Here is a 26,042-nt window from a genome sequence, read left to right as displayed (position 1 = left end):
GAAATTTTTTAGCCATTATTATTCAGTATTTTTTACCCCTCTCTTCTCCATTGAAGACCCCAATGAAATATTTATTTAGACACTTAAAATTGTCTTCTAGTTTATTCTATTTTCTTTTTTTATTTTACAGTTATTTTCTCTGTGCTTATTTTAGATAGTTTCTATTTTAACATCTTTAATTTCATTTATCTTTTCTCCTTTATTGTCTAACTTGCCATTAATCTCATGCAATAAATTTTTTATCTTAAACATTGATGTTTTTATCCTAAATACTATATATGGGTTTTTGTAAATGTCTTCCCCATACCTTTATTTAACACGTTCAATAATTATTACAGCTTCTTGCACATTTCAACTACTAATAGCATTTTAATATTTTAGCTACTATATCTATCATCTGTGTCTACTAATTCTATTCTCAGTATCATTTCTGGGTCAGTTCATTGATTGTTATTCTTGTCATTGGGGAAAATTTTTCTGGGTTTTTTTTTTTCATTCTTGGTAGCTTTTTACTAGGTATCATATAATTTGAATTCTATCTTATTCAGTGCTGAATAGTTTTTATTGTTTCAAATTTATTATACTTTGTTTGGGGATATGGTTAAAGTACTTAGAAACAGTTTGATTCATTCATATCACTTTTAAGCTTTGTTAGCTGTTACCAGAGCCGCATTAGTTTAGTATTAACTTCCCCCCACTATTGAGTAAAGATTCTTCTTCAGACTCTAAACGAATGCCTGTGAATTAATGAGGTTTTCTATTTTGGCTTTTGGAAACAATGCTGTTGCTGATGCTATGTAAATGCTAATCCTTAGGATGATTATTCCCTGCATTTGGACAGATTCCTTACCCACATACACTAAATCAGTCCTCAATTGAATATTTGAGGGACAAATTCTATAAATCTCTGAGTTTTCTTTTTGTGACACTGTCTCCTCTCTCCTCCTCCTTCTCGTCCCCTCCCTTCTTCTTGACTTCCTTTCTCTCCTCTGCATTATTCCGTCTTATGATTTCCCGCTTCCTTTCAGAACTCTGGGCTCCATTCCCTCAGCTCAGGTTGTCCCATGGCCTCTGCATACTCTCCGTCATCCAGCACTGAGAACCTTCTCTAGGCAATAAGTTAGGGCAGTCAGACGCTCACTTCATTTGTTTCCTGTTCATCAAAAGTTCCTGTCCTTCTTTGCCTAATGTCCAGAATCTTGAGTGCTGTTTCCTTCTATATTTTGTTTATATTTTTCAGGTGTTCAGAATTTACAAAAGGGTAAATTCTGCCCCTCTTACTTCATCTTCATCAGAAGCTGAAGTTGTAGATTGTTTTACTTTCATAGTTATGCTTCTTTTTATTTTTCTAGTTTCTCTAAAATTGTACATACAAACATATAAAAGTGCAATATTAAAAATATGTGACTTATTTTAATAAAATACTCAGGATAGTATTAAAAATTTACTTGGAAATTAATCATATGAACATTCCTAATATCTAATAATAGCTATCTATAGTTTTCAACTTCTTTATCAACATTCAAATTATATCAGATGTTTTTTCTTCTAAGGATAAAATCATAGGCACACAAATAGCATAATTTAAGAGAAAAAGAAAATGAAAATATCTGTTTCATAAAGAAAGACTCTGGACTTTATATACAACACATATTAATAAACCCTAAAAAGTTACAATGCACCTATTAGAATAGCATTTACTTGGCTCTAAATATAAATTACTCAACATTTTCCTTATTTTAGGTTCAAATGCATTCCTCAAATATTTTTAATAAAAAGTTTTAGTCCTCATTTACAAATGTTTCTTCCATAACCCAACAACTAATGAGAATTCCATGGCCTGAGTCCTGCACTTCGGATAATATCATGCTTTCTCCAAACTCAGAAACTCATCACACTCCTGAAACCTGTTTCTACATCTGTGACTTTGGCTTTTATGATCTCCTTGTGTGGCTCATTTATTTTCCTGGCATTTCTAAACCTCAACTTATGAAACAATCTCTCTGAAAAAGGTATGAGAGATTTTTAACTATTTTCTTACTTGGGTGTTTTAGAAGCAAAAAGAAAAGACAAAAGTACTTTCAAAATTTAAGATTGTCTTTTCCATTATATCCAGCCCAAACAGATATGGCAGAGGACTGGTGCCAGAAATGTATTCCACACAACTTTTCTTTCTAAGGTAATAATCGCTTCTTCAATTAGTTGAAACTTCTGGGTGGTCTTTTAAAAAATATTTTTTTGAAGAAAGTAGTGAACTAGTAATACTGTAAATATAAAATAACATTAATTCTTTAACTTAGAAGCTAAGAAAGATGAATAGCAATTCAGTGTTTTTGGTTATTTATATAAAATTTCTTATCTCTGACTATTAAGAGGAAACATTCTATAAATCTAATGGAAGAAATGTCCATTTAAAATATGTGTGTGTGTGTGTGTGTGTGTGCGCGCGTATAATTGGGCTTAGAATTAGCCAAGTTTAATGTATTGTGTGTGTAAACCACTCAGTTTACTTCTTTTTTATATACACACTACATTCTATTTTAAAGGCAATATATAATAAATTTAAACTATCTGGGGCTATATAGTATATAAAAAACACCTTCAATTTCTGAAAAAATTGGCCATTACTTAGTCTTAGTTCGCACATTTGATTCTTTCAGGCCTGAAATCACCTCCGTGTTATCTCTTGGTATAATTCCTCCATTACAGTTTGCCCTTGGCAAAGTACTGATGTAGTTGAAGCTGTTTTTGTGGGCACTCCTTTCCTCCTAGAGATTCCTCTCTCCCCTTTCTGGCTGGTCAGTGAAAAATAGCATTGTATTTCAGTTTTGAGACCTTACTCTGCCTTTAATAATATCTATTTAGGCAGCTATCCCCTCCAGAGGAACATAGAGTGGGTTGACAGTATTTGTAATCTTTACCACTCAGAGACCCAAAACTGATTTTCATTACTACACTGCTGTGTCTGTCGAACAGTTTGACAGTGAAAACAGTCACCATTTGGGTGTTCAGAATGTTTAATTTTGACCTTGGCTAAATCCAGTGTTCCCAAACCCTTCCCACCGACCCACTTCCAAATAGGAGGGATAGTCAAATTAACTCTGTCATGAAAAAAGAAAATCTACTACAAATAGCCTAATAATTGGGATAATTGGCTAGTGGACTGAGCAAATTTAAATAAGACAGACTATGTGCTTATTGTATACTTTGCTAATGAGCTTTCCAGGCAAGCTCATTCTAAATGACATTTTTGGCTGTGTAAATACAATGTCTGTACAAAGTCTCATACTTAAGCCTGAATACAATTCCTCGTGGTGCTGGTGAATTCCAGCAGCTATTGACCAAATGGGCATTTGTTGGCAAGTGAATATCGTCATGGTCTTCAGCTTAGTTTTCTTGACTTATGGCTTTATTAGTGGAATTATTAGTAGCTATTCTTCACTATACTTAAGGAAGCTTCCTGCTCTATTCATCATAGCCCTGAACATAACTTTTTTTAGTGTTATTGTCTCTTCAGTCTATATTAATATTTCCCATTTAATAATCTTTCCTCAAATACCCATAATCTAAAGGGGGGAGATGCTAAAAGCTGCATTTGGCAAATACCATTCCAGAAAATTATCCAAAACTGCAGGTGTCCACAAAGGAGGTCAACAACCATTTGCTTTTCACGTGCATTACATTGTTAGAGAATATGATTTGCCAATTATGCTAGTATTTTGAAGCAATCTCATTTTAGAATTGAGAATAAGCACCTCTTACAGTGGGAACTGTGCCAGTGAGCTCATCGAGATCCACTGTAGGCACTGAAAGTTGAACTTGTGGAGAAAACCGAATAGAGAATGGCAGTAACTATGCTGCTACATAGAAACAAATATAGCCTGTGTTCCAGAACAGGCAGCAGCTGGATCCAGTGATCCAGTGGTCATTGGGATCACTTCTTGGACAAAATATTTCTCCCATTGCTTAAATTGTTCACTCTGGAAGACAAACTTTTGCAGTGGAAGCATTATTAGAGAAGCAAGAGATTATTGGAAGACTAAGGAAAAGGAAGTGCTGGTTTCAAAGGAAGAGAGTGTCAGAAAGGAGCTAGCACATGGGTCAAGACAGCAGGTCTGAGGTGGGAGTGTGGAAAAGGTGAACTGTCAGTAGCTAGACTGTCCCAGAGCCTAGCGTGTTCTAGAAGAGAAGAAGGAAGAAAGAATGAAAACAAAGGAAGGAATGGAAAGATATGAGAGCAAATTTACTTGGTCCCATTTGGCCTATTTTGTGACCTAGAATTTCTTGTCTATCCAATATTTGCATTTTAAGAAAGACAAAGCAGGAAAAACAGCCTTTTGATGTTTTGGTGGAAGAGCAGTAATTGGAAATGTTCTATATACATGCATTTCAGAATTTAGATATTCTACCACTAAAGAACACAAAAAATTAATCAATTCTTCTGATGTATTTTTTTCTCTTCATTATATACATTAAAGAACTTGCAAACATTAAAATGGACAGACATACTTGCAAAATAATCATGAGGACATTCTTCCAACAAACATGCTGGAGATTCAAGAACTGGTGATATACAATGTGAGCATTGTTTTTAACAAGGCAGTTGCTCTTAGTTGAGGAAGTTAAGTTAATCATCACATTAGTATGATACCAATGCAGTCCAGTGGGATTTAAAGAGGTCATTCCTGGTCATCTCATAAAGGGGAAGTTATTTAGGGATATGAGTTGCATTTTGTATATTGCCTCTAAAATATTGTTGAATAAATGCTTTAAATACAATGTCCATAAGTAGCTATTCTGCTGATGCCTAAACAGAAATTTATGATTTTGCTATAAGTGTTATTATGCAAAGGCCTTCATAAACTATAGCTGGAAATGCAAATTGTGGTTAAGAGGTTTCTAACTGAAGGCCATGCTTTTCTTTTCAATGGGAGAAACAGCAAGCAGATGTGTCCTTAGGCAGTTCGTCACATACAGACAGAACATTTGCCAATTGTGCACTTTGTGAAAACTGACTTTGACTAGATCAAATCATTGAAGGTAATGATTCAATGAGATCAGTCTTTCTCTCTTTTTTTTGTGATGTTTTCTTTTTACTTGTTAACAACTAGTTGCCATTTTTATACCAGTTACATTGTACATACTATTTTAAGTACATTTCCTTTTGTTTATATACCAAAATGTTTGTCACCTTAACTACCTTAACTTTAAAACAGCCAACTTAAGCTATTAATTTCCTCTTCTTTAGTTAATATTTTTACCAATAGCATTTTTACAGGAAAAAAGTCTTCCCTTGAAATTCAGGAATGGAAAAAACAACACACCCTTCCAGCGGTGAAGAAAATAAATTTACCCCGTACGTGAACTTTTTGTATCGCTTTGCACCCCCTCCCACTTACTATCTTCTCCCACCCTTTGACCCTGCAGTGTCAACTCAGGAGACTTTTCTAAGTTCACCTGCTGACTGTATCTCCAATGGCGGAGATGGTGTGAGAGACGGCACACGTGCCTGTGTTCACACTGGATTTGATGCATTGCATTTCAGTCAGCGTTAGCAGAATGAAGAAGTGACACAGCTGCCTCTGAATTCATTCATTGCTAGAAATTACCATCTAAAATCTAAGCAGGCATCCAGCCTTCTTACTTCATTGTTGCTGTCACTATTACCAATTCAGACAAGGATCAAAGTATGTGGACACAGTATCACTCTCTTTGTCTCTCATCCAAGCCAAGGGAGAGTTCCATAAACTCGCCAGGAAAGAGTAAGCAGAGTTGGGAAACCTAACTAAGGTGATTATGTTTGAGTCTTGTCTTGTTCCCCCTTCTACTTTTTTACCACTAGTAACAGGCATTTCTTTGTTTTATGTGTCATACCTTTCCTGATCTAAGACAGCTGGCAAATCACACAAGGAGAAGATCAAAGGATACAATCCTTAAGCAAATTTTGTTTAGCAAGTAGGGGGAAACAAGATAGATGATTTGGTCTCAAGTCTTGTTTTCTTTCCTTTTCTCTTCCATTTGACTACATTTTACATAACTAATTTTGTTTTGACTCTGTCACTGGTGGTAGTACAATTTCAAACAATTTTCAGTCTATGAGAAGACATGAAATAAATGCTCATGAAAAATCAATCCCACTCACGCTAAACCTTTAGTGGCCTGCACTGTGTTTAATTTCCAGCAGCGTGAGCGTGTTCTGTGAATAAAGTAGGTTGAGAGTTAGCGGTGGCAGTAGTGGACAGTTAGTCTTGAGAACCCACGTAAATGCCATAAGGGCTTTATGCTATATGTTCTCCTACAAATAAACTTTAAGAACTTGTGTAGAAACTCTTGCAGGAAGGGATAGGATTCGTATACTCTTGCCCAAAAGTGATCTTTTTATGTCAGAGTACATTGCACTCTTCAAATGAGCAGCAAACTTGGACATTTTGCCCAGGAAAGGCCATAGCAATTAATAAAAAAATGAAGTGAATTACTCTAGTGACTATTTCAGTTAGCTCTTGTTCACCGACGCATCACTGTGTTTAGAAGCACAGAACAGCCAATCTCTTATTTATCCAGTGAACGCTCACTCAGAACTCACTAGATGCCAGGACTATAAAGACTAATCAAATATAGTTTTTGTCCTCAGGTGTTTTAAACTTTTGTAACATTAGCATGAAATTAAACACTTTCAGGTGCTTCATCGTTCATTTGAAAATGATGTGATTGTTTCCTACATATGTATGAATTGTGATGATTTGTTCATTAGGTAAGTATGTGGTCTGTGTGTGGGTCTTATCTTAGAGGGCTACAGCATACGGTGGTGAAGGTTGCATATTATACAATGTGGGGACTGCTGAGCGTCTGCAGTGCAGTCAGCACCCCTGCGCTCCTACTGTGGCCAGAGAGCATTGCAGTCAACAGAGTCTCCGTCCATTTGTCGTGTGCAGTGCTTATATATCCCTGCAATGAGCTGGATTCTGCTCTCAGATCCCATAAACCAATTCTAGAACCACTTTAAAGCATGTGGCTTGACAGACTTGATATTACCCAATATGAAAATGTATTAAATTCTTGATATGTTCCATGATTATACTGATCGGTGAATTTAAAACAACATTGGTGTTAATCTGGCCTTTCTGAAAAGTGAGTGAGAATTCAATGCTAAAAGTTAACCTGTCACATTTTTACATTTTACTTATGTAAACACTTGGAGATATTTTCAAAGTTAGTTTTGCCTTCACCTTCCTTCATAAACAGATTATACATGACAAGCTCGAGAAAATCCTCTTTGTCATGTGCACTAACACAGATATATTTTTAGGCTATCACTATGAGATATGAGAGAAGGGAAGTGACCTGCAGGGGAGGTGGCCATTTGTTTAGAAGAACAGCTAGCCCCAGCCTTGTCTCCAGCCAGTCCATTCAGTTTCCCTGCTCTCCAAACACGTGGAGCCACATGCAGTCCTATCATGCCCTCTGCACATGCCTGTATAATAGACAGCAGTATCTGTCCCCTTCCTCTCTGTCTCATTCTGGTCTTGCAGATTCAGCTGAACAATCATTTTTGTGAAACCATTCCTCTCCCCTTCCAGGCTGGGTGAGGTGCCTGCCAACACTACTACTTTGCACAGCTCCAGGGGTGCCACTGCCATTGCATACCTGAAAGACCATCTTTCTCCAGTAGTACCCTGAGTATGCCTCTGTTCACTTAGCGCCTTGTGCTCATCTACTGCTTTGCAGCCTCCCTACAGGGTGGCTAGCTGCTTTGGGATCTGAAACAGAGCCTTTTTCTACTTGCCTGGCATGAAGTGGTGCTCAATCGATAATGACTTGAATTGTGGTTTCAGATGGCATAGTACATAATTTAAGAGCCGTGAGATATGCAAGGCTGGGTTTTCTTTTCCTGAATCTGTTCAGATTGTTCACTTAGCCTGTCAGGCTGGTTTTTCCTCTATTGTGGTATCTGTATTTCAAGTCATTTCTCCCATCTCCAGTGGCTGTTCTGGGGCTGACTTTTTAGGTGTCCATCAGCACTAAGAAACACTGCTCCTTTGCCTCTTCCCAGATACTACATTTTCTTTCTCTTGCCCTTCCCCCTCATCCTCCTCATTATCTTTCCTACTTCTCTCTTTCTTCCTTCTCTCTCAGCTCCCTGTTTCGCTTCTGTCCCTCCTCCTCCTCCTCCTCCTCCTCTTCTTTCTTGTTCTCTTCTGCTTCCTTCTCAGTGGTAAAGGCTTTCACTACAGGGGTTTACTTTCAAAGGGTTAACACACCTTTTAAACAATTGTCTACAAAAACATCCTTTTGTAGAAGTCAGTCTCTGAGTCAGCATTTGACATTATATTTGCTATGGCATTTATTTATTTTATGGGTTCTTTCAATATTTTCAGTGTTGTGTGCACTGAAAATTATCTTTGAGTATTCAGCCATTACCAGTTTTATATATATATATAAATATATTTATTTATTTATTTATATATATAAAACTTTAATATATATATTAAAGTTAGCAACATGAACGAGTTTATTCAAAAATTGTTAGTACACAAATAATCTTCAACTGTCATTTGCCCAGCATTGATGAGAATTTGGGTCTTTTATATAATTGTTCATGGAATGACCATTTCTTTTTACGAAAATTATAAAAGAAAAAACTTTGTTTTTATGTTTGCTTCTTTCCTCTTGACCTTGACAAAACCCACCTAGGACCTCTGTCATTCTCACTAGCATGGACTTAAGGCTCTCTATAATAATTTACAAAACCATGGTCAAGTTTGAAATAAAAAAGATCTTGGGGAACTTTGTAGTGGTAACTGTAATTTTGGGAATTTAGAGCCAGGTTGAAAGGGAGAGTCTGTGGGAAAGATAGGTCTTTAAGTTATAGTAATCTTTGAAAATGTTGTGTGCATGTGATAATTTTATGGTATTCAGGACATTGAAAAACCTTTGAAATTTAGGTACACCTACTTTCCCTACTTTTTGTGAGAATACTGCCCACATATTTGTGTATTGTACTCATAGATGATTATTTAGTTCTGAGTCAATGTCAAACCTAATACTTACATAATATAAAGGTTTAAATGACATTGTTCTTTATAAAAGCTACCAATTATGAAGATATTTTTGGAGTCTAGAGTAGTCAGTTCTGACTGACTGAGCTTCAGAGCCTATAAAGAAAGTTGGTTAAATGATCTTAGCTGTTTTCAGAATGAACAAATTTCTCAGCAAAAGAATATGTAAATGAGGATTTTTTTTAGGTGTAAAAGTTTAACACTTAAAGATTACTATAACTTAAAGACCTATTAAAATAAATTCTTAGTTTGTGGTCTTGCATCACAGAACCAATTTGGAAGCCTGATTTAATAAGCTTAGCTGTCACTATTTGCCAAGTTAATTGAAGAATTTTGCAGTCTCCCTTTCTGTGCTGCATAGACACAGGCTTTTGGGTAGGAGCAGGGTTTGTTATTCATAAGCCAATGGACTGAATTCTGATGAGCTCATGCTTTGACGTGGGGTGTGGACCAATAGTAAACCTGCTTCAGGGTTTTTGAAGATATCTTAAAAGCAACAGCCAAAGAAAGTGGGGACTGCGTCCAGGGGACAGGAGAAAGAAGTTTCTGCTCATGAATGGATTTATTTTTGTCTTTATCCTGACTTAGTACAATCAGATACTTCAGTAAATCATCAGTCAGTATTTAGTAAAAAAAAATCAGAATTGACATCTATTTAAAATCTTTCTACACCTTCTCAGAATCTGATCACCATTTAAATTATATGTGAGTTGCCTGATTTTTGTCAACTAGTTTAGAATTACGTCACATTTCATAAATGATTTGCAGTTGTATATATAGATCCAGTGTTAATATAATGTTTAACTGATAGCTGTTGAAATTTTGAACTTTATAAGAAATGCTAAAATTTTAAATGGAATAGAGCCTTAAAATACTTATTTGCTAGCTCAATTAGAAATATTTCTGAAAATAATTTAATTGAAATTGATGTTATAATCAGTTTTCTAGCTATATAAACCTTACTTTTAAATATTTTACTTTAAAAACTTTTGTTTCAAATTATAAAGCCTAAAATTAAGGTTTGTATTCACTTAGTTATATGCATATGAGCTAGATTAGAAAGTCATTTTATATAACCTACATTTAAAAACAGTCCTAACATGTCATTTTATACTTTACATATTTTTACTTTAACACATGAAAGGAGAGTTATTGTGTATGGTTTTGAAATGATATAAAGGAGTAATTAAAACTAGAAATTGTTTTATTTTATTTACTTTTGTTTACTTTGGAATTTGTTACTTGTTAGTTAGGAAACAATGAGATAACAATCTAAGCTCTTAATATTTTTATATATAGATATATCCTTTTATAATGTTGCAGGAAAAAGAAACTGTTTACTATATATTGTTGGCTTGAAGGGGTCTTCCAATCTCTTTAAAATGACTGAACTTCAGTTCTATTTGAATTGCAACTAACTAGGAAATATGTCAGCCTTTGCAGAGTTCTTAATTTAGTGCCAAATTCCTTGTCAGTATTCAGAAATCATTTACTATTACTGATAATGACAATGAGTTATTTGACTTCAAACGTTAAGAAAAAGTATTTTAAAAGTAATTTTATATTATTTTTAAAATGCTTTGTGGTTGATGCTACTGAGATTTTTATCATGGAATCAAGAAAAAATGAATCGATGAGATGAATCTTCCCTTTCCAAGCATGCCTAGAAAGCATACTCTTGTCAAGTGTTTTGCCAGTCTGTTTGTGGAACTTACTTTAACGCAAGAAACAAAGAAAAAATTTTGTTTAATTTTTATTTTAGTTAAAATTACATTTAACATGTGGACTTATTATTTTCATAATTTAATCATTATTATACCAGTCCACCATGGCAGCACTTAGCATATTAAACAATAAAGAAATTATGTCTGAGCCCTGGCCAGTTGGCTCAGTGGTAGAGCGTCGGCCTGGCGTGCAGAAGTCCCAGGTTCGATTCCCGGCCAGGGCACACAGGAGAAGCACCCATCTGCTTCTCCACCCCTCCCCCTCTCCTTCCTCTCTGTCTCTCTCTTCCCTTCCCGCAGCAAGGCTCCATTGGAGCAAGGATGGCCCAGGCACTGGGGATGGCTCCTTGACCTCTGCCCCAGGCACTAGAGTGGCTCTAGTCGCAACAGAGCGACGCCCCGGAGGGGCAGAGCATCGCCCCTTGGTGGGTGTGCCGGGTGGATCCCGGTTGGGCGCATGTGGGAGTCTGACTGTCTCTCCCCGTTTCCAGCTTCGGAAAAATACAAAAAAAAAAAAAAATTGTGTCTAAGTGGAAGCATTGCTAAGTTGTACTTGACAGATTTAATCATCTTTTAAAAGCAGTTCATGAGTTGCTTTGATTTTCAGTGATTTTTTTATGTGTAATAACAGAAAATAAATGTTTTCTTCTACATTCCATGAAAGATGAATTTTTAAGAATAGCAAAGTAGCCATGCCTGGATGGCATGGTTGGTTAGAGCATTGTCCTGAAGCACAGAAGTTCCTGTTTCAATCGCCTCATGCAACTGAGAAACTTTTGAGTAGCTAGTGAGAACACTTGCAAATAATATATAGACAGAGTTGACAGAAATATACCAAAACTACTGTATCTACTTCTACTACACTCTAGGGCTTTGCAACCGTAAGTCTTCTTGTCCAGCTATCATACCATATATTTTTTTCCTACAGCTTATGAATTATCCACTAGAGTTAGAACTATAATATTGAAATATATTGAGTGCAAGTATGGGATTTTTACAACATAACTTGGAAAAAGAGCCTTAGTGACTACCCATGTAAATGTATAGGGAAAAATATTTTTAAGTAGTTATGTCAGAATGAATTGGTATTTATGTGTATATACCTCATCTCACCTGTATGATATGACTACACATACAAAAACCACTAAACATACAATGACAAAAAAGTTCATTTTTGCTATAATTATGACATATTCTTTCTTTCCTGTAATATGAGTGGATTTTGACAACTACCTGCCCACTAGTATTGTCCCATTTGAAGAGATTTCTAGTTAAAGAAGATATACCATAAGATTAGAGAAGCAAAGTTTACTCTGCTAATTCTCTTAACATAGTGGTGAAAAAATAAATCAAATGAGATGATAAATAAATATGCAATACTATAGTTATTATATCTATAAAATTCCTTTCCAACTTTAATGTGAACTGCCCTGGGGAATACAATTCCGCCTGACAGGAGGTGGCACACTGGATTGAGTGTTGACCTGGGACACCAACGACCTTAGTTGGAAACCCCGAGTTTGTGGTTAGAGCACGGTCTGGCCAGCTTGAGCATGGGGTTGCCAGCTTGGGTGTGAGGTCATTAAAATGATTCCAGGTCACTGACTTGAGAAAGGGTTCATTGGCTTGGCTTGAGCCACCACCCTCCCCCCCATTTACCCCATCAAGGCACGTATAAGAAGCAATCAAAAAACTAAAGTGAACCAACTACTAGTTGATGCTTCTCATTGCTCTCCTCCACACCATCTCTCTCTCTTGGGCACCCTACCAAGACTGAGGGTCACAGCAGACCTACCTAATACATATAAATAAACATAAAAAGGCGGCCAAGGCCCTGGCCGGTTGGCTCAGCAGTAGAGCGTCGGCCTGGCGTGCGGGGGACCCGGGTTTGATTCCCAGCCAGGGCACATAGGAAAAGCGCCCATTTGCTTCTCCACCCCTCCCCCTCTCCTTCCTCTCTGTCTCTCTCTTCCCCTCCCGCAGCCAAGGCTCCATTGGAGCAAAGATGGCCCGGGCGCTGGGGATGGCTCCTTGGCCTCTGCCTCAGGCGCTAGAGTGGCTCTGGTTGCGGCAGAGCGACGCCCGGAGGGGCAGAGCATCACCCCCTGGTGGGCAGAGCGTCGCCCCTGGTGGGCGTGCCGGGTGGATCCCGGTCGGGCGCATGCGGGAGTCTGTCTGACTGTCTCTCCCCGTTTCCAGCTTCAGAAAAATACAAAAAAAAAAAAAAAAGGCGGCCAAAATGAGGAGACAAAGAAACATGCCCCATGTTAAAGAACAAGGAGAAATCTCCAGTAAAAAATAAATAAATGAAATGGAGGCAAGCAACTTTTCAGATAGTTTAGAAAAATCATTATAAGGATGCTCAAGAAACTTAGTGAGAACTACAACAGCATAAAAAGGGATATAGAAACCATAAAAAAGAACCAGTCAGAAATGATAAATACAATAACTGAAATAAAAAATACACTAGGAAAATTTAAAAGTTGGTTCGATAAAGTGGATCAGATCAGCAATTTTGAAAACAAGGTAGAAAAAAAACCGCCCAAGAAGAAGAAGGCAAAGAAGAAAAACACCAACGAGAGAGAAACTTGGATAAAAGAATAAAATGGCAATAAATACATACCTATCAATTATTACTTTAAATGTAAATGACTTAAGTGTTCTAATTAAAAGACATGAGTAGCTAAATGGATAAGAAAACAAGACCCATATACATGCAGTCTACAAGAGACCCATCTCAGAACAAAAAGAACATGCAGACTAAAAGTAAAGGGATGGAAAAAGATATTTCATGCAAATAGAAATGAAAAGGCTGGGGTAGCAATACTTTTATCTGACAAAATAGACTTTAAAACAAAAGTTTTAGTAAGAGATAAAGAAGTACACTATCTAATAATAATGAGAGCAATCCAGCAAAAGGACATAACCCTGGTAAACATTTATGCCCCTAACATAGGAGCACTAAATATGTAAAGCAAATCTTGATGGACATAACTGGAAAGATTGACAGTAATACAGCCATAGTAGAGGGTTTTTACACCTCATTGACATCAGGGTATAAATCTTCCAGACAGAAAATCAATAGGAAATGGTGGCCTAAAATGACATTCTAGGTCAGATTAATTGAATCGATATTCAAGTCCAAAACCAGATAAAGACATACAAAGAAAGAAAATTATAGACCAATAGCCCCAATGAACATAGATGCTAAAATCTTCAACAAAATATTAACAAACCAGAGTCAGCAATACATTAAAAAGAACATTCACCATGATTAAGAGGAATTTATTCTAGGGATGCAAGGTTAGTACAATATTCACAAATCAATAAACATGATACATTGCATAAACAAAATGAAGTAAAAAACCCATGTGATTATGTCAATAGATGCAGAAAAAGCATTCCAGCACCCATTTGTGATAAAAACTCTCAACAAAGTGGAAATAGAGAGAACATACCTCAATGTAATAAAGGCCATATATTACAAACCCACAGTCAACATCATACTGAATGGACAAATATTGCAAGCATTTTTTCTCAGATCAGGAACAAGACAGGGATATCCACTTTCACCATTCTTATTCAACACAAGACTGGAAATCCTAGCCAGAGCAATCAGACAAGAAGAAGAAATAAAAGGCACCTAAATTGGAAAGGAAGAAGTAAAACAGTCATTATTTGCAGATGACATAATACCATATATAGAGAACACTAAAGAGTCCATCCACCAAAAGACCACTAAAACTAATAAATGAACTCAATAAATTAGTAGGATACAAAATAAATATCCATAAATCAATTGCATTTTTATACACCAATAATGAACTTTCAGAAAGGGAAACTAAGTAAACAATCCCATTCACAATTGCTTCAAAAAGAATAAAATACCTAAGAATAAATTTAACCAAGGATATAAAAGACCTATACTCAGAACATTATAAGAACATTAAGAAATAAATTGAAGAAGATACAAATAAGTGAAAGCATATATTCATTGGTAGAAAGAATTAACATCATTAAAATGTTCATACTACCCAAGCAATCTATAGATCCAGTGCAATTTTTATCAAGATATTAATATCATATATCACAGAACTAAAACAAATATTCCAAAATGTATATGGAACCACAAAAGACTTCAAAATAGCAAAAACAATCTTGAGAAAGAACAAAGTTGGAGGCATCAGGCTACCTAATTTCAAACTATGCTACAAAGCCATATTAATCAAAACAGCATGGTACTGGTATAGAAATGGACATATAGAGCAATGGAACAAAATAAAGAGACCAGGAAAAAACTCACACTTTTATAGTCAATTAATATTTAACAAAAGAGGCAAGAACGTACAATGGAGTAAAGATAGTCTATTCAATGAATAATTTTGGGAAAATTAGATACATACAAAAAATGAAACCACACCACCTTCTTATACTAGAATAAATTCAAAATGGATTAAAGACTTAAATGTTAGACTCAAAACCATAAACATCCAGAACATGGCAATAAAATCACGGACATTTCTTGTAGCAATATTTGTTTCTGATAACATCTCCTCAGGCAAGGAGGAAAAAAATAAATACATAAACAGGACTATATCAAACTAAAAAGTTGTTGCCCAACAAAGGAAATCATCAACAAAATGAAAAGACATCTGATAAGAGGTTAATATTCAAAATTTATAAAGAACTTATAAAACTCAATGCCAAAATAATCCAATTAAAAACTAGAAAAAATATAAATAGATATTTTCCCAGTAGACATGTGAAAAGATGCTCAGTGTTGCCCGGGCTGTATAGCTCAGTTGTTTAGAACATCATCGCAAAGTACAGAGGTTGGCAGTGTGATCCCCGGCCAGGACACATTCAGGAACAGATCAGTGTTTCTGTCTCTGTCTCTGTTTCTGTCTCTGTTTTTCCCTCCCTTCCTCTCTTGCTAGAATTGATATTTTTTAAAATTAAAAAGAAAAAATGCTCAATGTCACTAGTCATCACAGAAATGTAAATTAAAGCACAATGAGGTATCACCTCACACCTGTCAGAATGGCGATCATCAATAAATCTACACACAACAAGCATTGATGAGGATATGAGAAAAGGGAACTCTTGTGGACTGTTGGTGGGAATACAGATTAGTGCAGCCACTATGGAAAGCAATATCAGATTGACTCAAAAAATTGAAATTGAACTGCTTTATGACACAGAAATTCCACTTCTGGGAATATATCTGAAAAAACCCAAAACAGTAATTCAAAAGAATATATGCACCTCTAGGTTCCTTACTGCATAATTTACAAAGGCCAAGATGTGGAAGCAGCCCAAGTTTTCATCAGTAGATGAATGGATAAAAAAAAGCTGTAGTGCATAATGGAATACTACCTAACCCTAAAAAAGAAGAAAATCTTACTTTTTGCTACAGCATGGAAGGACAGGAGAGCATTATGCTCAGTGAAATAAGCCAGTCAGAGAAAGACAAGCATTCCATGAGTGCACTAGTGTATGAAATCTCATGAACAATATAAACTAACAAAATAGAAATAAAACTCATAGATAACAGACTAGCATCTGTCAGAAGGGATGGGAGTGGTAGGGCTGGGTGAAAAAGGTAAAGCAATTAAGAAATAAAAACTCGTAGACACAGACAACAGCATCAGAAGGAAAGGGGCGTGGAGGGAGGTTTAGGGGGATAAGTGGTGATAAAAAGACATCCGTCTTGGGTGATGAGCACACAGTACAATACAGAGATGTATTATAGAATTGTGTATCTGAAACTACATAATTTTATTAACCAATGTCACCCCAGTAAATTCAATTTTCAAAAAATGACATTTTGGCCAGCCCATTCCCTCATACCCTACATAATTGCTGACCACAGAATCTGCACTGCGGTTGACGTTGTCAAGAGCTAGTGAAACTTCCTTAACCCTTAAACCTGAATCACAATAGTTAAGTATAAATCACCCTTGACCACATAACCCAAGTGTTGGTGTGTGTAGGGAGTGGGGAATCCTTCATTTCATTAAAATAATAAAATGAAACAGGGAAAAGAGAAGAGAAAACTGTGTAAGAGTCGCTGTGCCAGATTTGTAGGTAGTGAATGGAGAAATAAAAATATAAAGGAAAACGAGAAAAAAATAAAAACAGAAAAATTGGGAGAGGAGAATGGAAAAGAAGTAGGCAAATTATAAAATTAGGAAGAGAAGGAAAAGAAAAAGAAATGACTCAGGAGGGCCGGGTGGGTCGGGGAAGCGGACGCATCCCGGAGTCCCCCACCCCTGTGGCGGACTTGCAAGTCGTGTGCCAGCTCGCGGTGCTTCCAGGGGCGACACTGATCTACAAAAAGGGCAAGTTTGGGCAGATTTGAAGACTGACACTAAAACTGGAGCTGGAAATAGAATGCTGAATGAAACAGGTGGTTCCTGCTCTCACAGAACTTAAAGTTTAGCGGGAAGGGAAGACCAAACAAGCAAGTAATGTAGACCGTTGGAGATGTGGTGGTTTCAGCAAGGCCTCAGTTTCCTGCCTTCGGCCCTGGTCATCTGGACGGCCGCAGCTTTCATATTCTCCTACATCACCGCCATCACCCTCCGCCACGTCGACCCGGCGTTGCCTTATATCAGTGACATTTTTCTGGTACAGTAGCTCCAGAAAAATGCTTGTTTGGGGCAATGTTAAACTTCGCCGCAGTTTTATGCGTTGCTACCATTTATGTTCGTTATAAGCAAGTTCATGCTCTGAATCCTGAAGGAAATTGTATCGTCAAACTAAACAAAGCTGGCCTTGTGCTTGGATTGCTGAGTTGTTTAGGACTTTCTGTTGTGGCAAACTTCCAGAAAACCTTTTTTATTGTGCATATATGTGGAGCTGTGCTCACCTTCGGTATGGGCTCATTGTATATGTTTGTTCAGACCGCCCTTTCCTACCAAATGCAGCCCAAAATTCATGGCAAACAAATCTTCTGGATCAGACTGCTGTTGGTTATCTGGTATGGAGTGAGTGCATTTAGCATGCTGATCTGCTCGTCGCTTTTGTACAGTGGCAGCTCTAGCACTGATATAGTCCAGAAACTGCACTGGGACCCCAAGGACAAGGGTTATATGCTTCGTGTGATCACTACTGCAGCAGAATGGTCTCTGTCATGTTCCTTCTTTGGTTTTTTTCTGACTTACATTCGTGATTTTCAGAAAATTTCTTTACGGTTGGAAACCAATTTACATGGATTAACCCTCTATGACACTGTTCCTTGTCCCATTAACAGTGAACGGACACATCTACTTTCTAGAGAGTTATGATGCAAGGATAAATATTTCTGTGATGATGATTATTCTCAGGGATTGGGAAAATACTCGTAAGTCACTTCTGCTCTGAAATTTTCAACCAGTTAATCAAGGCTAACTGTGACATTGATGGGTCCTGATAATCAAGAGACATGAATGAAGCCATTTTCTAACTTATTTTAAACAATGTCTTCAAGAGGATCATGTAAAAACATTTATGCCGATACTTCTTTTTAATCCCAGAAAATAAAACCAAAGGACTAACACAATGTAGATTTTTTTTCCTACTTTATTTAAGTGAAACACCAGAAGAGCACCAGTCTGTCTGCAGAACCAGCCTTTTCCCTTTTAGAACTTATTGTAAAGCATGTTTTGTTTGGAGCACTTTTATGTAAGACATTTTCCAGGACACCAAACAATCACCATTGCTCAGCAGCTCCTTTAGAACTGGGTTTTGAAGCAATAGTTTTACCATGTTAATACATTTCTTACAGCCTTTATAATTTTTTTCTGGACTCCACCTATAAAGGGAAGCAGACATGATGAATTCAACATGAGCACTGTCATCGTTTAAGTGAGATTTTGGTGGTATTGATGTGATTCCCACCACAAAGCCGGATACTATGCTAACTGGTCTATCGCACGTGTGGTCGCAATAATTTCATGAAGCTTCATCTGTGGTATGTGATATTAATCAAAAATGAGAAAAGCAGCTATATATATATATATAGTTAAATTAACTCCAATCATGTTTTACATTAAAACAAAAGTTACTGTTCATTTATGAGGCTAAGAAGTTTATAAATAACAGCAGATATCATTAATAAAAGTTATCTTAAACAGTAAAAAATTTAAAAAAAAAAAAAGAAATGACTCACAAATTTTAAAATGCAGCTTATTCTGAGAGTCATGGGGATCCTAGATTCAACTTCGGAAGTTTTGATCTTCATGGCACAAATCTATGACTTATTGACATTTTTGAGACTTTTACTCAAGTGAAAGGAAAGAAACCACAAATAAATAGTGGAGACATCTAGAACAAAGTGATGCTCAGTAAAGTGGTCATTTTGGGCTTCAAGCCAGCAACCTTTGGGCTCAAACTAGCAACCATGGGGTGATGTCTATGATCCCACACTCAAGCTAGCAACCGCAACTCAGGGTCTTCCATGTCCCATCCGACACTATCCACTGCACCACCGCCTGGTCAGGCAGTAAAGTCATTTTTAAATGATTTGCTCTAAACCTAAGCAGTTTCTATACAAGTGGCTATGATGTGCTTAGATCTTCTTTCAGCAGTAATTGTGGGCTGTATCTCACATCTTGTTTTAGAGAAATCTTCTTAAGACAGTCTTGAGTCTGGGAATTAAAATACAGTATTCATTTTCTTGTGGCATTTTATTTCCTCAAACTGAGAGACAGTGTGCCAAATATTCTCTTTATCATCCCTTTGCTACTTTTTTATTGCTCTTCTTCTTATTTTTGAGTGGTATTTTTTCCTTTTTATTTATTTCTCTTAATATCTCCTCTATACCTTCTTCTGTTTTTCACTCCATTCCCACTCACTTTCCACCCTTTGACAACAAGCCTGGAAGGGAAACTGCATTGTTCTCAGAGAGAAGCGGTGGGTCCAGAGCAGGTCCTTTGAGGGAACCTGAGCATCAGACATGCTGAAATTGTCACAAGTCCAGAGACAGTCTAAAATGTCTCTAAGACTGTTTCAGTAACTTGACAGTCATTTGAAACTTTGAGAAAACAAATCATGGTAAATAACCTTTTTTAATACCAAATAATATTTTTTAAATCATTGGCAATTTTTGCATGGGAATCATTCCAAATTAAATTGCATAGTTTTCTGTCTTTTTAATTTTCTAAACAAAGCAACATTATGAAAATTTTATAAAATACAAGTATCCATCTGCCTGATATTTTAAGAAAATTACCATGTCATGTGCATTCCTTTCCAGTGTTTTAATATGGCACTTTTAAAAAAAATAAACACATGTGCAAAGTAGAAAAAAACAAAATTAAAGAGGAAAAATGAACATAAACAAACATTATTTCCAGGGGTTTATGGACTTGCTGAAGCTCAATTGCAGATGAAGAACATCTGGTCATCTTTTTTTTTTTTTTTTATTTTTTTTATTTTATAATTTTATTTTTTTAATGGGGTGACATCAATAAATCAGGATACATATATTCAAAGATAACAAGTCCAGGTTATCTTGTCGTTCAATTATGTTGCATACCCACCACCCAAAGTCAGATTGTCCTCTGTCACCTTCTATCTTGTTTTCTTTGTGCCCCTCCCACCCCCTATCCCTCTCCCATTCCCCCCTCCCCCCCGTAACCACCACACTCTTATCAATGTCTCTTAGTTTCACTATTATGTCCCACCTACGTATGGAATAATACAGTTCCTGTTTTTTTCTGATTTACTTATTTCGCTTCGTATCATGTTATCAAGATCCCACCATTTTGCTGTAAATGTTCCGATGTCATCATTTCTTATGGCTGAGTAGTATTCCATAGTGTATATGTGCCACATCTTCTTTATCCAGTCATCTATTGATGGGCTTTTTGGTTGTTTCCATGTCCTGGCCACTGTGAACAATGCTGCAATAAACATGGGGCTGCATGTGTCTTTACGTATCAATGTTTCTGAGTTTTGGGGATATATACCCAGTAGAGGGATTGCTGGGTCATAAGGTAGTTCTATTTTCAGTTTTTTGAGGAACCACCATACTTTCTTCCATAATGGTTGTACTACTTTACATTCCCACCAACAGTGTATGAGGGTTCCTTTTTCTCCACAGCCTCTCCAACATTTGCTATTACCTGACTTGCTAATAACAGCTAATCGAACAGGTGTGAGGTGGTATCTCATTGCCGTTTTGATTTGCATTTCTCTAATAGCTAAAGAAGATGAGCATCTTTTCATATATCTGTTGGCCATTTGTATTTCTTCTGGGAGAAGTGTCTATTCATATCCTCTTCCCATTTTTTTATTGGATTGTTTGTTTGTTTGTTGTTGAGTTTTATGAGTTCTTTGTATATTTTGGATATTAGGCCCTTATCTGAGCTGTTGTTTGAAAATATCATTTCCCATTTAGTTGGCTTTCTGTTTATTTTGTTATCAGTTTCCCTTGCTGAGCAAAAACTTCTTAGTCTGATGTAGTCCCATTCATTAATTTTTGCCTTCACTTCTCTTGCCTGTGGAGTCAAATTCATAAAATGCTCTTTAAAACCCAGGTCCATGAGTTGAGTACCTATGTCTTCTTCTATGTACTTAATTGTTTCAGGTCTTATGTTTAGATCTTTGATCCATTTTGAGTTAATTTTTGTACAGGGGGAGAGACTGTAGTCCAGTTTCATTCTTTTGCATGTGGCTTTCCAGTTTTCCCAGCACCATTTATTGAAGAGGCTTTCTTTTCTCCATTGTGTGTTGTTGGCCCCTTTATCAAAAATTATTTGACTATATATATGTGGTTTTATTTCTGGACTTTCTATTCTGTTCCATTGGTCTGAGTGTCTATTTTTCTGCCAATACCATGCTGTTTTGATTGTCGTGGCCCTATAATAGAGTTTGAAGTCAGGTATTGTTATGCCCCCAGCTTCATTCTTTTTCTTTAGGATTGCTTTGGCTATTCGGGGTTTTTTATAGTTCCATATAAATCTGATGATTTTTTGCTCTATTTCTTTAAAAAATGTCATTGGAATTTTGATGGGAATTGCATTAAATTTGTATATTGCTTTGGGTAATATAGCCATCTTGATTATATTTATTCTTCCTAGCCAAGAACAAGGTATATTCTTCCATCTCATTATATCTTTTTCGATTTCCCTTAACAATGGTTTATAGTTTTCATTATATAAGTCCTTTACATTCTTTGTTATGTTTATTCCTAAGTATTTTATTTTTTTTGTTGCAATCGTGAAGGGGATTATTCTTTTGAGTTCCTTCTCAGTTGTTTCATTGTTGGCATATAGAAAGGCTATTGACTTCTGTATGTTAATTTTGTATCCTGCGACCTTACTGTATTGGCTTATTGTTTCTAGTAGTCTTTTTGTGGATTCTTTGGGGTTTTCGATGTATAGGATCATATCATCTGCAAAAAGTGATACCTTTACTTCTTCTTTTCCGATATGGATGCCTTTTATTTCTTTGTCTTGTCTGATTGCTCTGGCTAGAACCTCTAGTACCACATTAAATAAGAGTGGAGAGAGTGGACAACCCTGTCTTGTTCCTGATTTAAGGGGGAAAGCCTTCAGTTTAGTGCCATTTAATATGATGTTAGCCGATGGTTTATCATATATGGCCTTTATCATGTTGAGATATTTTCCTTCTATACCCATTTTGTTGAGAGTCTTAAACATAAAATTGTGTTGTATTTTATCGAAAGCCTTTTCTGCGTCTATTGATAAGATCTTGTGGTTTTTGTTCTTTGTTTTGTTGATATGGTGTATTACATTAACCGTTTTACGTATGTTGAACCATCCTTGAGATTCTGGGATGAATCCTACTTGATCATGATGTATTATTTTTTTAATATGTTGTTGTATTCGATTTGCTAGTATTTTGTTTAGTATTTTAGCATCTGTATTCATTAGAGATATTGGTCTGTAGTTTTCTTTTTTTGTGCCATCCTTGCCTGGTTTTGGTATGAGGGTTATGTTGGCCTCATAAAATGTGTTTGGAAGTATTGCTTCTTCTTCAATTTTTTGGAAGACTTTGAGTAGAATAGGAACCAAGTCTTCTTTGAATGTTTGATAAAATTCGCTGGTATAGCCGTCAGGGCCTGGACTTTTATTTTTGGGGAGGTTTTTAATGGTTTTTTCTATTTCTTCTCTACTGATAGGTCTGTTTAGGCTTTCTGCTTCTTCTTGACTCAGTCTAGGAAGGTTGTATTTTTCTAGGAATTTATCCATTTCTTCTAGGTTGTTGAATTTAGTGGCATAAAGTTTTTCATAGTATTCTACAATAATTCTTTGTATATCTACGGTGTCCGTGGTGATTTCTCCTCTTTCATTTTGGATTTTGTTTATATGAGTTCTTTCTCTTTTTTCCTTGGTAAGTCTTGCCAAGGGTTTGTCAATTTTGTTGATCTTTTCAAAGAACTAGCTCCTTGTTCTATTAATTTTTTCTATAGTTTTTCTGTTCTCTAATTCATTTATTTCTGCTCTGATTTTTATTATCTCCTTTCTTCGGCTGGTTTTGGGTTGTCTTTGTTCTTCTTTTTCTAGTTCCTTAAGGTGGGAAGTTAAGTGGTTCACTTGGGCTCTCTCTTGTTTGTTCATATATGCCTGAAGCGATATGAACTTCCCTCTTATCACTGCTTTTGCTGCATCCCATAGATTCTGATATGTCGTATTGTCATTTTCATTAGTCTGTATATATCTTTTGATCTCTGCACTTATTTCTTCTTTGACCCATTCACTTTTTAAAAGTATGTTGTTTAGTTTCCACATTTTTGTGGGATTTTTTTCCTCTTTTTTGCAGTTGAATTCTAGTTTCAAGGCTTTATGATCAGAAAATATGCTTGGTACAACTTCAATTTTTCTGAATTTGCTGATGTTGTTTTTGTGGCCCAACATATGGTCAATTCTTGAGAATGATCCATGTACACTGGAGAAAAATGTATACTCAGTCACTTTGGGATGAAATGTCCTGTAGATGTCTATCATATCCAGGTGCTCTAGTGTTTTGTTTAAGGCCATTATGTCTTTGTTGATTCTCTGTTTGGATGACCGATCTAGAGCCGTCAGCGGTGTATTGAGGTCTCCAAGTATGATTGTATTTTTGTCAGTTTTTGTTTTAAGATCAATAAGTAGCTGTCTTATATATTTTGGTGCTCCTTGGTTTGGTGCATATATATTAAGAATTGTTATGTCTTCTTGATTCAGTGTCCCCTTAGCCATTATGAAATGGCCATTTTTGTCTCTAAGTACTTTTCCTGTCTTGTAGTCAGCATTATCCGATATGAGTATTGCTACACCTGCTTTTTTTTGGATGTTATTTGCTTGGAGTATTGTTTTCCAGCCTTTCACTTTGAATTTGTTTTTATCCTTGTTACTTAGATGAGTTTCCTGTAGGCAGCATACAGTTGGATTTTCTTTTTTAATCCATTCTGCTACTCTGTGCCTTTTTATTGGTGAGTTTAATCCATTTACATTTAGTGTAATTATTGATACTTGTGAGTTCCCTATTGCCATTTTATATCTTGCTTTCTGTTAGTTTCGTGTCTTGTTTGAGCCTTCTCTTTTGTTTTTCTATCTTTTGTTTTTATTTGGTTGTATTCCATACATCTTTCCTCTGTTGCTATCTTTTTTATCTCATGTGCTTCTGTGGTGGTTTTTTCAATGGTGGTTACCTTTGAGTAATGAAAAGGGTCCCTACCCTGTTCATTGTAGCGAACTATTTTGTGAGTACTTTTGCACTCCATCGTCCTTTGCTACTGTTAATCTCCGTCTTCTCCCCCTCTTTCTTTTTGTTGTTGTCACAGTTTAAATTTGGTTTTATTGTGTTCTTCTTGGAGCTTTTACTTGTGGCTCTGTTTTTTTTTGTTCTTTTTATCTGATTGGAGAACCCCCTTTAGTGATTCCTGGAGTGGGGGTTTTCTGATGATAAATTCCCTCATCTTTTCTGTATCTGTGAATGTTTTTATTTCTCCTTCATATTTGAAGGATAGCTTTGATGGGTATAGTATTCGTGGCTGAAAGTTCCTCTCTTTCAGGACTTTAAATATTGGGGTCCACTCTCTTCTAGCTTGTAGAGTTTCTGCTGAGAAATCTGATGATAATCTAATGGGCCTTCCTTTATATGTTGTATTCTTCTTTTCCCTGGCTGCCTTGAGAATTTTTTCTTTGCTGTTGGTTTGTGTCAATTTCATTATGATATGCCTTGGAGTAGGTTTGTTGGGGTTAAGAAAACTTGGAGTTCTGTTTGCTTCTTGAACTTGAGGCTTTAGTTCTTTCCACAGGCTTGGGAAGTTCTCATCAATTATTTGTTTAAGTATGTTCTCCATTCCATTTTCTCTCTCTTCTCCCTCTGATATACCTATTATTCTTATGTTATTCTTTTTGATGGAGTCAGATAATTCTTGTAGGGCTATCTCATTTTTTTTAATTTTTGAGTCTCTTTCTTCTTCTCTCTGTTGTGCCTCAAGTTGCTTGTCTTCTATTTCACTAATCCTCTCTTCTATCTGACCTGTTCTATTAGCTAAGCTTGTTACTTCGTTTTTCAGCTCGTGAATTGAGTTTTTCATCTCTGTTTGATTTGTTTTTATAGTTTCAATTTCCTTGGACATATATTCTTTGTGTTCATGGAGTTGTTTTCTGAGCTCCCTATATTGCCTTTCTGTGTTTTCTTGTATATCTCGGAGGATTTTTAGGATTTCTATCTTGAATTCTCTGTCATTTAGCTCCAAGGTTTCCAATATATTAAATTTTTTCTCCATAGATTTTTCCTCATCTAGCTGTGTTACCTCTCTTTCTTTTGTATCCATAATATTCGATTTTCTCTTCCTTAATGGCATCTGAGGGTGGTTTTGTTGATAGTATTAATGAGATTTAATAAAGAATAAAAAGTTAAAAAAAATAAAAAAATAACAAATCAAAATGAGTTGTTTTTTTAAAAAAAATTAATAATGAAATAAAGAAAAATAAAATAAAATAAAATTTTTTTTAAAAAAGGAAATTATTCCCCCCCTCTTTTTTTCCTCTCCTCTCCTCTCCCCTCTTTCTTGAGAAAATCTTGTGGTGGACTGTGAGTTATAACAAACAATGCCTGTGATGGAGGGCCTGAATTGGGGAAAAGTAATAAAGGGGCAAAAAAGAGAGAAAGAAAAAAAAAAAAAAAAGAAAAAAAAAGAAAAAAGAAAAAAAAAGAGCGTATGGACCCACAAAAAGCAAATAAGGAAAAAATTTGGGTCAAGAATAAAATGATTTGCTTTTAGGTGTTGGTTTTCTAAGAGTTATGATGAGAGGAATAA

The 26,042-nt window shown here is 36.0% G+C and overlaps 1 protein-coding gene and 1 pseudogene across 1 annotated transcript in view; both read left to right on the top strand.

Annotated features, from left to right (window-relative positions):
• The window catches only part of HAPLN1 (hyaluronan and proteoglycan link protein 1), an 84,820-nt gene that overhangs the window by 18,011 nt on the left and 40,767 nt on the right, over positions 1-26,042 (top strand). The gene's annotated exons all lie outside the window — the stretch shown is intronic.
• Positions 17,114-18,322, top strand: LOC136336245 (DNA damage-regulated autophagy modulator protein 2 pseudogene; annotated as a pseudogene).

Source organism: Saccopteryx bilineata, chromosome 4, assembly GCF_036850765.1.
Source record: "Saccopteryx bilineata isolate mSacBil1 chromosome 4, mSacBil1_pri_phased_curated, whole genome shotgun sequence".
NCBI lineage: Eukaryota > Metazoa > Chordata > Mammalia > Chiroptera > Emballonuridae > Saccopteryx > Saccopteryx bilineata.
This window is presented reverse-complemented; position numbering and strand designations above follow the sequence as displayed.